This window comes from Hyposmocoma kahamanoa, unplaced genomic scaffold (genome assembly GCF_003589595.1).
Source record: "Hyposmocoma kahamanoa isolate Upper Pololo Valley unplaced genomic scaffold, ASM358959v1 95, whole genome shotgun sequence".
Taxonomy (NCBI): Eukaryota; Metazoa; Arthropoda; class Insecta; order Lepidoptera; family Cosmopterigidae; genus Hyposmocoma; species Hyposmocoma kahamanoa.
The window spans coordinates 10,256,243-10,272,946 of NW_020654972.1; the positions used below are offsets into that span (position 1 = coordinate 10,256,243).

Here is a 16,704-nt window from a genome sequence, read left to right on the forward strand (position 1 = left end):
GGGTGCGAGAGGTCCCGGGTTCAAATCCCGGACGAGCCCAAACGTTTTTTATTTTGTTTTGAATTAAAATTTTGAAATTGTTTTGAGATCGGTTTGGGAGCTATTATGCCAAAGGATGGGTACACAAACAGAAGCTTAAAATTTCACAGAGCAGTAGTCTTGTCCTCAACTACTGTGGTTTGGCCTCGACAAGTAGTTGGCTTACAGAAGCGAAGTACGATTGCGAATGGTTTCGATATTTGACCCGTTAGTAATTACTAATCCTCTCATTCGAAAAACAAATTAGTAACCTGCTAATTTTTATATTCGAATGATCTGAACAATCGTTAATTACATTCCATAGAGCATTTCTACCATCGAGTATATAACCAGAAATAGAGACGAAATGTCATTTAATTTGTTTGAAAACTATTCTGCCACATCATTACTGTGACAACTGCGCTCCGATTGGCTAGCCCGAGATCGAAACAATGTGTCAACTGGTGTCGTCAACTGTTTCACTTCAAACCGACCAGTTAACTTGAGCTTTGCTATAATGGACGAAAATTGCAAAATTACATATTTAATATTTAATAACGATGAAATGTGATTCCGTTTGTTTTGTAATTAGACGTTTTGCTGTTTTTCCCACACCACCGAATGGAACAGCACGGCATTGTTAGAGATATTATCTTTATTACAATAAATACAGAATATTTTTTGGAATATACGGAGACGTACATACAGGTCAGTAGTTGGCCTGTCTATATTTCAGTGCAAACGAGAGTTAATATTTATAAGAGCTGTATCGCTAATGTGTTACCAGGAATATATAGCCCGTATTTCGTCTCTATTTCTGGTTATATACTCGATGATTTCTACTTAAGCCTTTCTGACATATGGTAAATACCGTAAATGTGACGGAGACAGGAATATTTTGATATGAACATGGTGAATGATCTGGTGGAGTTCCGAGTAGTTCCGACATAATAATCATTCGATTTCTGCACCCGATCGAATGGCAGGGACATTCGGTATTGGTAATCGATTCGTAATAAGTCGAATGATTGTACTTAGATTCGACTTAAGCAAATGATTTGCCCATTATTCGAATGATTATTATTAATAACGAGCTCTAATTATAGGCAAAATATGTACATGGTGCGTGCTTTGAGACTTTATAACAATGCGACAGTAAATCATTCTGTCAAACGTCAATCAATGACCAAACGTCCCTTTGACACATCACGTGATTGGCGATGAATACACTGGTTTGTTCGTTTAATTCTTAGACTTTTTTTTACCATCTTCGACTTTCAATTATATGGACGTCGGGTCCGCGCTAAAAAGTGTCCGAACTTATAGGGCGTTAAAATCGTATACAGAGCGTCATTCACGCTTTAGTCTTCGTTTGTTTGACTGACAGCGAAGCAAGCAAAATTAGACAGTACTGCGATGACATTACAATTTAAAAGCTTTTTCATATTCCTTTACATGTCACTACGTTTAAATAGGTTGACTTGGGACATTTTTTTCGTGGTTTTTGTATTAGACCCGTCGTCCATTTATTTGTAAGTCAATGATATTATAGTAATTTTTATTTTTATTTTTTAAATTTATTGACTGCGTTCTTTGTATTCTCCTATAAATCTCTTTTTGGTTTGCTAAGCACTTCATATTGTTTCATATTGGTGGAAATTCGTAAATAGCATTGGATTACTCATATTTAAGTATACTATAATTATATTATTTATCGGATCGGGTCGGGAGAAGTATTTGTATTGCCTACATTTATTTCTCTCGTGAGTTTGGGTGTAATTTGAGGTTGTCTATATGTGTGTCCATGGCACTCGCGATACGGGGTCTTCCTAGTATGTAAATTTTCTTTTTGTATTAAAAGTATATAAGCATTTAATATTATTGTGTATTTATTGTTATGTATGTATTAATAATATTATTGTTATTTGTATGTATATGTATATCTGTATATGTATAACTGCCTCTGTGGCTGAACGGTTACCATGCCGGACTGCCACGCAGAGGTCCTAGGTTCGATTCCCGGGCCGGGAGAAATATTTGTATGGCCTACAATTATTTCTCTCGTGAGTTTGGGTGTAATTTGTGGTTGTCTATATGTGTGTCCATGGCACCCGCGACACAGGATTTCCCTAGTGCGGGGCTATGTTGAGTGTGTGCGTTATTTATTTATTTATTATTTATTTATCTATCTATGGATATGTATATATTTTTATTATTACTTATTATGTAGTGTACTTATGATGATATTCTTTGGTTGCACCCCTTTTGCATATCCGAAATGTCTATCCTAAGGTTGCCTGGAAGAAATTGCTACATAGCAATAAGGCCGCCTGTTGCACATTGACTTACTACTACTTTTATACTTAAGCTATTGTATTGTATTTTAATTGTAATTTTATTGCACATAAATAAATAAAGATAAATAAAGAATATTTCATTCATTCATTCATTTTCATAACGTTAATTAAATTAATTAATCATTAAAATTAATTTACAATTAAAGTTATTTACATCCTCACTTATATGAACACTGCGCCCATCATTCTTAACAAATCACAAGAACACCTACAGTTTTTGTATATTCCACCGAAACTTGACGCGAATTCTACATCGCTCTTGCATCCAACGAGACGGATAATAGAATATAACTGTATCAAATACGGCACGGCAGTGTAGCGCTAAGTTTCTTCATATTATTTCTTTTTTCTACTTCTGTCCATGACAGTTGCAGTGTCACTCAGAGCTTAAAATCGCAAAAGTCTGCGGGGCAATGCCACTGCGCCTGTCATCCTGGGATATACGAGTAAGTAAACTCGTAAGTTGACAAATGCCATGTACCGATATTGCTCATATTACTGCTTGACAGCAGAAATAGGTAAGGTTGTGACGATGAGACCTCTTTCATCGTCATCACACGTTTTTATCATCCTTTTACTGGTACCTGGTACCAGCCCACCTACTTTGAAATTCTTAATCGTTCTTAAATTCCTTTTTCTTCTTCGTCACTCACGTCCGAAGCGAGCACACGTGCTGCACTTGACATAAAATTCTGACCAGTTAAAACATCTAACTTAACTGCTTGTAAAGTGTTGTATTAGTGTGAGGGGTGTAGTGGAGCGCCAAGTGCCCGAAATGTGCTGTCAATTGATCCTTGAGGGAGGCGCACAGCGTGGGTATAAGCGGCCTACAACTCTCGCCAGTGGCTCCAAGTAGCCGGTAAACCACGTTTGTGCGTGTGATAAATCTGGTCGAGGGTAGATCTAATTCTATACAATAGCCGTCGCTGTAGCCGAAACAGGCTAGGTGTACTTCATGTAAACGAATTGCTTATAAAGCATAGTATTTCTTGAAATTACAGGCCCTATTGGGGTAAGTTCCTTTTTACCATAACCTGTATATAATTTAAGTAGGGAGTGTTTTCATACGATCGTACCTTTTTAACCGGCTTCAAAAAGGAGGAGGTTCTCAATTCGATTGTATGTTCTTTTTTGTCTTTTTTTTTGTATGTATGTTACGCGATACCTCCGGTATTTGTGAACCGATTTTCATGATTCTTTTTTTGTTGGAAAGGGTCCATAGTGGTCCCATTTTATTTTGAAGAAAATCATCCACCTCGAAGGGTGGCTGTTCACGCATGAAGATTCGTTTTCGTAAATAGCGCCTAACATTAATTTAGGAGCAATTACTTTAATGGTTGATTTTGCTATTTCTCCAATTCAAGGCGTTTTTCTCTCAATACACTTTGAGTAGTGAGAACCGATTTTTATTATCTCCAGTGTCAAATCCTGTATAGTGGCCAACTAGGGGATACTTCAATAAAACTTAGCAAATAGACGTAATTCCACGTACTTTTGAGGTCGGTTTTTTTGGTACTCTGTACTGAGATTGTGAGTTATTTTATATAATTGTTTTGTTACAGCCTTTACGCTTTTACTTTACCTGTTCTTTTCCCTTCCTGTACTGTTTCTTTATTTGTACAACAAAATTCATGTGGATCGAGCCCTGTATTTAATTACGCGAGGTCCGCGCGACAAGGTGGTAGTATTTCCCTGGACGAATTCTTTCATATGTAGGTCCACTGCTACTAAATTTATTGTTTCTTCACCAACATTGCCGTTTCATTCCTTCACGTGAGTATGGAAGTACCGGACGAGAAATACACTGTACCAAATTGTACAATTCTCTTCTATAACATTTCAATTCTAAAATATATTGGCTTAGATCAATTTTGCTTCCATTACTCACACCCCAGCTAAAGCTCGTGGAAACATGGAGGACGATATTGCTGCCACTCCTACTATATTGGTTTATAACACACACATTTTACTTAGATAAGTTCATAACCAAAGTGCTCTTAAACTGCAGAGCAATATTTTTGCCAAGAATTTTGTAGTTAAAATAATACCTTACTTCGTGGTAAAAGCGATCTAAGTGCTTTGTACAGTCGGTATAAAAATTATATAATACCACAGATAATACTTTTAGTTGCTTTTTTAATTTTAAATCAAAATAGCACACTATGTCGATATCCTAAGATACCCGATCCTCTTGCTGACCTTGATGTGACTGTTACATAATGAAAGGCATTAAAATACGAGTGTGAGTTCATAAAAACATCACACGAGTGTATTAATGCCTGTGTATGTACAATTACATACACTGCTTTATCTACACACATATTATAAGGCCTCTGTGATGTGTTCAGGAACCGCATGTTACGGGCGAAAAGGCGGCAAATAAAAACTTTTCTCACGCATGTCACACAACCGTAGTTTTTATTTTTAATTCATAGACAAACCCAACTATCATATCGTTCGATATCAAATAACGTGTGAAATTGTCAAAACTGTTTACTATTGACATTACATTTCGAATAAAACTTCATCTCGACTGATATTAGAATTGAGGTCAAATCAAATTGTTTTGTTTTTCAGAGATGTTCGAAATTTGAATGTAATAAATAATAACATCGAATTTGATGTTATTATGAAAATTTGTTCTAACAAGTTTACCTTTTTGCTGATCGTAATTTGCGGTTATCGAACACATTATAGAGAGTTTATGATGTTTGTGTAAATAAAATGTATATTGTACTACATGTTATATACATTAAAAGTGTGAATAACTGTATATATTATGTATATAAATAATTAACTGTTTTTGACTGTTGCATGTGGTGACAACCTTTAATTGAGTCAACACTTTAGCATTACTCCATTTGCATTGTATAATCAAAATTGTATGTATCAAGTGTATGGTTTGTTGGTTGTCCTAAATAAATAAAAATAAAATAAAATTATAATTTGAGTAAAAGCGCAAAGTAGACAGCATGGTCTGTGTTGCAGCGTCATGCCAACATGGGATCTTATCTCGGCATGCTGCAGTAACTTACCACGGCGCTGACTGTCAGTAAGCTCGTAGAGTTCGACGCCAGCAATAAACGCGAAAAATTATAAATACTGCTACATATTACATTTACTGCGTGCGGCGCACTGTAAGTTTCCGGAATGAATAAGAAAAAAATACTATAAATGGTCAGAAATGAATCTATTGTTTCTCAAAATATTCTCCGTTAGCGTTAATGGACTTTTCATACAAATGAACCAATTTGGAAAACATTTATGCCACTCCCCGTGACAATCTCTGAAACATATTTTTCATACTCTTTGACAACCTCGTCAGGTGATGAAAATCGTTGACCGCGTAACTGGTTCTTAATTTTTGGAAATAAATAAAAGTTACAAGGTGCCAGGTCGGGACTGTACGCGTGATGGCTCATAAGGTCAACGTTGTTTACCATCAAAAAATCATTTGTTTGTCTGGTCGTGTAAGAACTGACATTATCGTGGTGCAAGATGATATGACGATTACGGTTATTTTTACGGAGTTTTTCAATAACTTCCGGCAAACAAATGGTCGTGTACCAATCATTATTCACGGTACAACGATTCTCCAAAGCAACAGTAGTCCCGTGTCCAGTTTTATTAAAAAAAGAAGCAATCATGCGCTTAGAGCTATTATTATATATTATGAAAAAAGCAAGGTAAGATAAATAATGATAATATCAAATTCTTATAAACTAAATCCCAAATAGAATGAGATTATAGAGCTGTACCTCGTCAGCTAACCCTTTACTTCGAAAATGCAGGAACAACACGGCCACCCGTGCGTGGGCAAATCGGCCTGGCATGATGTTAATAATTGTTTCAGTTTAATTATGAAGATGAGACCGAATGTAATGTACTTAAAGACCAAATTGATTTTAAACTTTCTTAAAACATCGTTTATGCAATAAGGAAGTCATATCAAAACGAATTTTACAGCTCACAGATTATAGGTTAAGTTTGTTTTCAAACCTTTCTTTACATTGATTTACTCAGAACCTAATAGGCGGGGGTCAGGTATCTTAGTGCATCGACTGTACATAATTTATTTAGTGTAGCCGCTCACGCGATACATGCAGCCGTAGACGCATACCACACCTAGAGGTGCCGGTAAAAGAACTAATATTAATTACTATTTCGGTAACTACTCTAGCAAACCATAAAGTTTGCCTGATGCCTGAGTCTGTCCTTTAAAAAAATAAACAACTTCAAAAATACGTCACGACAATCGTGTGTTATTGTTTGGGTTGGTGATTTCGGTATTTATTTATTGAAAACATACCGTAAGTAGCGTTTTTTAAGTTTACCCTGAATATAAATGTTTATAAACTATACTTTATGGAGTAATTTCATGGTAAACGTTAGAACCACTCAAATGGAATATTATCATATTTATCCAAGTACACCAAAAATTTCATTAGTGCTTTTTATGTGCAGGATTTGCGGTGTATCACTGCATTTTATTTGAGATGTTTTTGTTGGTAGTACGGAGGGTATTTATTTAGCAATGCAGAATAATAATTTTTATTTATAAAAACTTGTATTTAAACTGAATGCTTTTTTAATTTGCGAAACCAAATAGCCGCTATTTTGCGGTAGGATGAGCGCATCGCGTGAGCGGGTAGTTCTTGTTATTTTTAAGACTTTCATGTGATAAAGGTACTTTTGACGTAATACCAAGGGTATGGATTGTATAAAGTCACAATTTTTAATTTAAAAATCAAATCTAATTTTAAAAATGTTTACCCAATGTTTAGACAATATCCTTAGGTATATTTTATATTATTTATAAATGTTATTTAAGAGAAAATACTTAAATCATTTGATCTTTCAAAACAGTTTTTCCGCTTGTTTTCCGGTTGCTCGCCTTAAGTAGTTTTAGAACGTTTTCAAAATTTAAATAAATTTCGATATAGAATCAAATTTTTACATTAAAATGGCTTTATGTCATTTCAAAGTGGTTAGAAGTTTAGATTGACTTTATGCACATAGTAGAATAAAACAATTAGGGTAACTCTGTACAAAATAACAGCGCGGCTTGGATGTGTGAGCAACCGCCGCGCGCCGTGTACGGATGCACACATTTACATAATGAAAGGCGCGATGACCAGTGTTGTGAAATGCTAGTGCATCCTTATGGCCCTTTACACGGGGTCAATTGACGAGATTCTACAAGGCCAAGTCATTAAGCCACTCAAGTGAAAAGTGCTAAATTCGCATCATCCATCTACACTACAGCCAGTATTACAATAAGTTTCTTTAATATTATTTATGAAACGGCAAAGAAACAAGTAAAGTGGCTCAGAGTGCACGTTCACACAAAGCCATTTCATGAGCCAATTCAATCCACGTGTGATGGGAGAAGGTATTGGCCCGAAAAATGAAAAATCGTATTTTAGTGGATTATCTCTATTTACACGACGCCAATAATGACTTGGCTTAATGTTATGGCTCGTCGATTGGCCCCGTGTAAACGGTCCTTTAGATTATTCAAATGTGTGCGTCGTTACTATAGTCGGCACACGGCGCGCAGCGGGCACGCACACTTACCAGTCACGATGCGACGTTTGTTCGGAGTTACCATACTTGTTCTTTCAACTATGTTATGTATCTGTACTTCAATTCGCATTATTGAGGTCTCTGTTAATCAGTAGAAAAATAAACCTAACGATCCAAAGGAGAAAAGAAGCCAGGCGCCCGGGTACTATACCCCAGAGTGTGACCTTGGATGAAATTTTGCACCATTAACTCAAAGACTTAAAGGTGAGAAGTTTCCATAGTTTCTTCCTTTCTTTTGATTTAAGCATTTAATACAATTTCCTTCTTTCTAATTAATTTCCGCTGTTATGTCTTCAGTACCTTGCTTTGTTATGGAGTATTGGAAATTGACTACAACATTATGTTCAAAACTGGAGTCCTTTGAGATGTGGCTGTACAGACGTATGTTTGGCATATCGTGGGCACTAAAGGTCACCAATGTGGAGGTTCTTCGTCGTATGAGAAAAGATTTGGAAATACTCAGAATCGTAAAGGAAAGAAAGCTGCAGTATTTTAACCACGTATTGAGGGGCAATAGATACCGGATTCTTCAACTAATAATGCAGGGAAAAATACAGGGAAAGCGTAGTCGAGGCAGAAGGAAAACTTCGTGGTTGAAGAACCTGAGAGACTGGTTCCACCTCAGCACACGCTCTCTCTTTCGTGCGACAGCTTTGAACATGAGAATAGCCGTGATGGCCGCCAAACTTCGTAGAGAAGCTACACTAAGAAGAAGAAGACAATTTCCTATTACGAACCCAAGGGGTACGCGGCCATGTTTGGTAATTTTTAAAATTGTTTAGAGCTGTAGAGCTCGTTGTGAATGAATTCATCCAGGTCGCCAAGCAGTAACGTCAGCATTCCGGCGTTGAAGGGTAAAGGTGCTGGTGACATTACAGGCACATGGGACTTGTCAATTTATGTCTCAGGGTGACGGGCGAAGCGGCAGTGCCCATAAGATCTTACCACTTTACCGCTAGGCGCACGAAATATTTAGTATTCAATAATGCGCTTTAAAACATCTGCACAATAGATTCTTACCGCTTCAGTTTTTGGTTTTCGTAACAAAAATAAATTACTAGTAAACATGCATAAAGAAATCGTTTTCATGTATCAAGTTAAATTTAAATGTTCGTATCTCTCTTACGAGCTTATACAAGCTCAAACGGCTTCGGTTTCAAGCGCTTTGGAAAAAATGTATAGTAAAATTGATGATGTACACTGATTACTATGTAGTGTGAAAACACAATTCCACGTTAGAAAAAAAACACAAACATACCGTGAAATTTTACAAGAAAACCACTGTATTTAATTTGTACTATAGATATACCAATGTTGTTTTTTAATATCAACTGTATTAAATAGAACACGTATACTATATGATATACATTTGTCAAATGTCTTTAATTGCTTTTGTAAAAAAATAAATTCAGAAATAAAGCCAGTGTCCCTCCCGCTCGACCCAAGGCAAATTTCAATTGGAGCTGAGGTAGTATAGACTCTTAACAGGGTTCAATTGATAAAATTGCAAGGAAAAGTTACATCGTAATTTTCATCCCGTTCGATTAAGGGTTCCTCTCTTAAGCCTTACATGAAATATATGCATTAGTAATGGCGACATTTATTGCTTTTATCTCTTGTCACCCTGGAGGGGTTGTTTGAGAAATTGAACGTTATATTTGGAGGGAAATAAACTATGTTCTATTGATGTTGTCTCTGGGGATATTCCAAGGTCTCTAATAATAACATTATATTACAAAGTACTTCCAATATTGAATAAGTGAAGCGTTTCAGAAGACTTTTAATTAGCAAAAATACAACGTTTATTACTTGAAACTCATTATAGTTCTGTATACAGAGCTGTTATAGGATTTTTGAGTTCAGAAGCGAGTATCATAGACAACAGAATTTTGGTTCAGAACTAAAAAGAGATGAAATTATATTTGACACACCTAAGTGATGGAGTAGAATAAGACTTATTTATATATTATTAAGAAAATATTATAATATTAATGACTTCCTAATCGAAAGCTTCTCACCCAAAGGTACAATTGACAACAGCCTATTTTGAAGGATCGATACTATCTCAGCTCGGGTTTAATTTGTCCCATTCTAATACGGTTCATTTTGCTTGGGTGGAGCGACAGAGACTCTAACTTAATTTCAGAATTTATTTTTTTATAAACGAAGTTAAAGCTATTTGAAAAATGTATATCGATTACGACACGTGTTCTGTTTAGTTGATATAAAAAAAAAACATTGTTGTATGTGTAGTACCTCTATTGAATACAGCGGTTTTCTTGTAAAATTTCAAGGTAAGTTTGAGTTTTTTTTTCTATAGTGAAAATGTTTAGGAATGGTGTTTTCACACCGTATATAAATCAATTTACTGCATATTTTTTTCAAAGTGATTGTTTCAACACTTTCACTATTTTGCGGAATCAACCAAAGCCATTGGAGGTTGTGTCGACTGTAAAGGTTACTTTTGGCCGTCCTTATGCTCGGTCGAAATGGTGTATTTATTATAGGAAAGGGTTCATCACGTAACCCTTTTATTTGTAACCCTTGTACACCATTTGAATGCAAATAAAGAATATTAAATTGAACATAAATTGAATATCGAATATTAAAATGTATTCAGCAAATCAAATAGGGTTACAATACAACACACTCTAAACATAGATATACAATACATCATAATGCATTTACTCAATTCATTATCAACCCGAAGACTTATGCTCTTGTCAGTGGAGCATCTTCCAATCATCTCTCCTAAATATTTGATTACAATCTGTAAATGTAGTTAAAACCAGTGAAAGATATGAGAAAAAAATAAAATAAACATAAATTTATTTCCTTCCACAAACTTTGGTAACGATTCTTAGGTACAATTATCTCAGTACAGAGTACTAAAAAATCTGACCTCAAAAATCAGTTCACAGTATATTGAGAGTTGAGAGAGAAAAACGCCTTGATTGGAGAAATAGCAAAATCAACCATTAAAATAATAGCTCCTTAGTAAAATTTAGGCGCTATTTATAAAATGAATCTTCATGCGTGAACAGCCACCCTTAGAGGTGGATGATTTTCTTCATAATGAAATGGGACCACTATGGAGGTACCCCCTTTTCAACAAAAAAGAATCATGAAACTCGGTTCACAAATACCGAAGTTATCGCGTAACGTACGTACAAAAAAACATACAGTCGAATTGAGAGTCTCCTCCCTTTTTGACGTTGGTTAAAAACAGATCTTATTAACTATAGTACCGATATCTGTAGAGGGCTTGAATTCAAACAAGATATCTGGGTTTTATGCTTCCAGGATGTCCAACTCGAATTTGTTGTTTTATTTTGTTGTTCTAAACTTAAGTTATCTTTTGTTGTTGATTGTCCGTGACGGTGGACGAACTTTTTCATTAGGAGCAGTAGTGAAAGAGTTCGTTCAAGGAATTACTGCTACTTTACCTATTTCTGCCGCCAAGCAATAATACGAGCATTACTGCGTTCCGGATTGGAAGGGTAAGGGTGTTGGTGAAATTACAGGCACATGGGACTTGTCAACTTATATCTCAGAGATCTTTGCGATTTAAAGCTCTGAGTGGCTCTGCAACTGTTATGGATTGTCATGTCGCTTACCGCCCGGCACAGGACCTGCTCGTCTTTTCACTTGGTATTATAAAAAAGTATGAATGCCTTCTATTTTTAACAGAAATAGAAAAGGAACCGGTTATCATTTTCTAAAATTTTTGTTGTCTATTACAAAATATTAACAAATAACAAAAACTTTAACAACAACGCCCAATAATTTAACAAACGCTCTACGGAAACATGAAAACATTCGAGTTCGAGAAACGAAGCACGAATGCCATCTATGACACAACAAAATGGCGGCACTAAAAACGTTTTTGAATCCGATTGTGTTAAACATAATCTTTTATTGTACTCATTGTACGCAACGAAATTAAGTAAAAGTAAAATTATTTGTATTGTTTAATGTGAATTCTTCTAATTTTTATCAGTTTACAAGCTTCAAAAGAATTCTAAACTTGTAATATGTTCAAAAATAGGAAACTACCATTTAAAACGTATTTTTTGCTCGGCTATCACCTTTGTTTACATTTTGGATACCTAATTATGACCATAATATATAATTAAAACTTAGAGTTTGACTTTGAACATTTAAAAGCGGATATAAGCGTGGGCCTGAACAAAAACTGATATTAGGTACATCAGAAAAAACCACACGCTTATATCTTCGAGGACGAAGCTTAAAATTTCTAGCCAAGATTCCACTGGATCTCTTCCAACGAAGGGTCTCATTGGCCAAGTGGCTATTGCAAAATTAACTACCAAAATTACACAGCATTTAACTCCAGCTAAGTGGAGTGTCCACTTGACACGAAGTTCGGGAAACTTCGTGTTCGCAGCGAACATTTTACATACGTTCAAGTTTTGTAGTTTGCTAAGCAATTTGTGTTTGTAATGTCGAGTAATGGAATAAATTTCGTTTAGTTCTCCGGAGAGTGCAGAAGTGTTTATTAGATTTTAATAGGATAGATGTGGTGTATGGGTAGATATAATTTTGAAACAAAGCTAGTTTTAGGAATACACTTCCATAGGCAACTATGAGCATTTTGTAGTTTCTTCAAAAGACGATAGATGGCATTGACCCCTTTTAAATAAATACTGAATCGTGACTTATGAATGTGTGAATACGAATGGTGACTACTCCGACGGAGTTTTGCCATGTTACAAGCCAACCAGATCTCAATTCTTCACACCTAATTACCCTCACCGGCAAGGACAAATAACCCTCAGTACAGTGTGCACATATCCGCTCACGCGATACATGCAGCCGTAGACGTATACCACACCTAGAGGTGCCGGTGACGATTTTATACCGATTTATCGGATATCGAAGTTATAACAGGTAAAAGAACTAATATTAATTGCTATTTCGGTAACTTTCGGTGTTTATTTATTGAAAACATACTGTAAGTAGCGTTTTTAAAGTTTACCCTGAATATAAATGTTTATAAACTATACTTTAAGGAGTAATTTCATGGTAAACGTTAGAACCACTCAAACGGAATATTATCATATTTATCCAAGTACACCAAAAATTTCATTACTGCTTTTTAAGTGCACGATTTGCGGTGTATTACTGCATTTTATTTGAGATGTTTTTGTTGGTAGTACGGAGGGTATTTATTTAGCAATGCAGAATAATATTTTTCATTTATAAACACTTGTATTTAAACTGTATCCTTTTCTATTTTGCGAAACCAAATAGCCGCCATTTTGCGGTAGGAGGAGCGCATCGCGTGAGCGGTTATGCAGATTGTCTTCTACAGCATGTTTTTCTGGCTGAAGTATCCGGTAAAATCATGAACCGAGATACTTGAGTGCTTGAGTCAGGTGGTCAGCGACACGTCGACTCATAACATTTTCAGTTCCACTTGAGCTTCACATAGTAAACACCTGAGGGGCACTGCCATTGCTTCCGTCACATTCAGCTCCTTGCCCTTCAAAACCGAAACACGGTAATGCTCACATCAATGCGGCAGAAATAGGTATAGTGGAAGTACTTCTCTTGACGAACGCTTTCATTAGGACTTCTACTGCTACTAAATATTTGTACGAGTTAAGAGCCTCCAGCTCGCCCTTTTGTCCGGTGGCGCAGTCAAGGCCAGCAGCTGCTAACCGCAAACTATCCCAAAATAAACACAGTACTATCTGTGGTAGTAAAATATAATAAAGTACAACTCTCGTCTCTTCGGCGCATCAATGCCTAAACGTCTCTCGGAGTGTAGGATTGTTACTTTATTATTTCAGCTGTACTTTGATTTTTATAATACCAAGTGACGGGACAAGCAAGTCGTGCGCCTGTTGGTAAGTGACATCAAAGATCTTAGGGGCACTGCCATTGCGCCCGTCAACCTGTGACATAAGTTGATAAGTCCAATGTGCCCGTAATTACACCAGCACCCTTACCCTTCAAAACCGAAACACAGTAATGCTCACGTTATAGAATAGAATAGAATAGAATAGAATACATTTATTACATAACACCACAACACAATAATAAACAGTAAACAATTAAAAGTGAAAAAAAAAAATTAAAATAAAACAGAACTAAATTAAAACTAAATTAAAACAAACAGAAAATGAATAACAAAAAAGAAAACTGAATAAAATTAATTAAAAATAAAATCTTGGCAATAAATAATTATGCGACCACAAAGCTGGTCAACACTATTACTGTACTAAGTAGATGTTATGTGTGCGGCTGTGGCGTATGTAATAGGATCCACTCAGCTAATGTCACCGCCGGGACAAGGCTGTGACGCTGATTTTCAGTGGACCCTAAAACGTTACTGTTTGGAGGCAGAAATAGTTAAGGTACTTACAGGCAGTACTTCTCTGGACGAATTCTTTCACAAAGGACTTAGGATCTTGATTATGGGAGTATGGTCGTGAATTAGAAATAAAATGCAATAACGACACATATTTTATACATCAACAAAATATTGACATATAAAAGTATTTCAAGAGCGAACAGTTCAATTCCATAATGACGCGTGCTACTCGCGCTGTGAAACTTGAATGTTGTATCATGGTTGTATTAATCAAATGTCTACTGTGACAATTGTCGCTAGCGACCTCGTAAATTACTTCATGGCAAATTATACAGTGCATCTACCGGTTACAACATATTACGCGGTAAAACATTTTACGTGGTAGCTAGCGATAATTGTCACTATAATCCATCGAGTATATAACCAGAAATAGAATCAATGCGATTATCAAGTGAATTGATTCAATAGAAAGGTAAATCAAATGGTTCAGTTAAGAAAGCAATAAACATTTTGCAAAAATATCACAAAATTTGAACAAAACTCGATTTGTAACAAATAGTTTTTGCCCCTTTTTTTCTATATTTATGGTTTTAACCCAATTTGAATATGGCATTAACAAAGCGCCGGTGACAAAACCCGGGCGCTTGTCCATCTCCGCTCGTATCACATGCACATAAAGTTTTTACTGACCGATTTAATACGAATTCATGTCCATAAGATTATACTCCCTAAAATCGACGCGCTTGTCATCTTTAAGTTCCTACATTATTCATTACTAAGACTGAAAGGAACATGAAGCAACTTATGCTTACATAGTTTCCTAAGTAGGATTTTGACTGTAATATTGCTAAGAAGTTCTAGGCCATCAATCCTACTCCGTCTACCGGCATCAGCTTTTTGTCTGTAGACGAGACACAAAGGTTTGGACGCGTGGAATTGTTTCTAGAGCGTGTCCACAAAATACCATTGAATTTTATTACTTAATTTACAAAATACATCGAGTACATATAACCAGAAATAGAGACGAAATAAGGGCCATATATTCCTGGTAACACATTAGCGATACAGCTCTTATAAATATCAACTCTCGTTTGCACTGAGACATAAACAGGTCAACTACTGACCTGTGTGTACGTCTTCGTATATTCCTAAAAATATTCTATATTTATTGTAATAAAGATCTTTAACAATGCCGTGCTGTTCTATTCGGTGATGTGGGAAAAACATAAAACATCTAATTTCAAAACAAACGGAATCACATTTCATCCGTAATTAAATATTAAATATGTAATTTTGCAATTTTCGTCCATTATAGCAAAGCTCAAGTTAACTGGTCGATATGAAGTGCAACAGTTGACGACACCCATTGACGACACCCGTCAATTATTTCGAACTCGGGCTAGCCAATCGGAGCGCAGCTGTCACGGTAATGATATGGCAGAATAGTTTTCAAACAAATTAGATGACATTTCGTCTCTATTTCTGGTTATATACTCGATGGTAGAAATGCTCTATGGAATGTAATTAACGATCATTCAGATCATTCGAATATAAAAATTAGTAGATTACTAATTTGTTTTTCGAATGACAGGATTAGTAATTACTAACGGGTCAAATATCGAAACCATTCGCAATCGTACTTCGCTTCTGTAAGCCAACTACTTGTCGAGGCCAAACCACAGTAGTTGAGGACAGGACTACTGCACTGTGAAATTTTAAGCCTCTGTTTGTGTACCCATCCTTTGGCATAATAGCCCCCAAACCGATCTCAAAACAGTTTTAAAACAATTTCAACATTTTAATTCAAAAGAAAATAAAAAGCGTTTGGGCTCGTCCGGGATTTGAACCCGGGACCTCTCGCACCCTAAGCGAATATCATACCCCTAGACCAACGAGCCGCGTGATAAATCGAGGAAATCATCTACCTTAATATTTATATATAAAATCAAAGCCAAATGATAGCGTATCGTCTTGATTATCAAGTTGACATTTTTATTATGCCTCATAAACTTACTTTTAAAAGTATATTAAATGTTATATTTCTTTACTATTATAAAATTAAACCCTATTAGAACGATATAGGCTTTAAAATTCAGTAGCAAATCAAGAATTATAGTCTGCATGCATCTTACGCAACGACGGTAAAATTTAACAATCTAATATTTTGTTTATCATTCGCACAGACAGACAGCAGCACTTTTAAGTCTAAGATTTCGAAGACCTAAAAAATTGTAAAAGAAATTCTAAAAAAAGTGACAAAGTAAATCATCTCATCTTACTTTCGAAACTAAAAGCGTATGGCATTGGTAATGTTTTATTAAACTGGTTTAAATCTTATCTTAATAACGGACCCCAAATAGTTGTTGTTAATGGATCTCAATTTCAAATCTACCATGCTAAATG

The 16,704-nt window shown here is 35.7% G+C and overlaps 1 non-coding gene across 1 annotated transcript; it reads right to left on the minus strand.

Moving 5' to 3' along the window:
- Positions 1–16,127: 16,127 nt before the first annotated feature.
- Trnap-agg lies at positions 16,128–16,199 on the minus strand. Its single transcript has one exon. It is a non-coding gene; the product is annotated as a tRNA-Pro (tRNA).
- Positions 16,200–16,704: the final 505 nt, after the last annotated feature.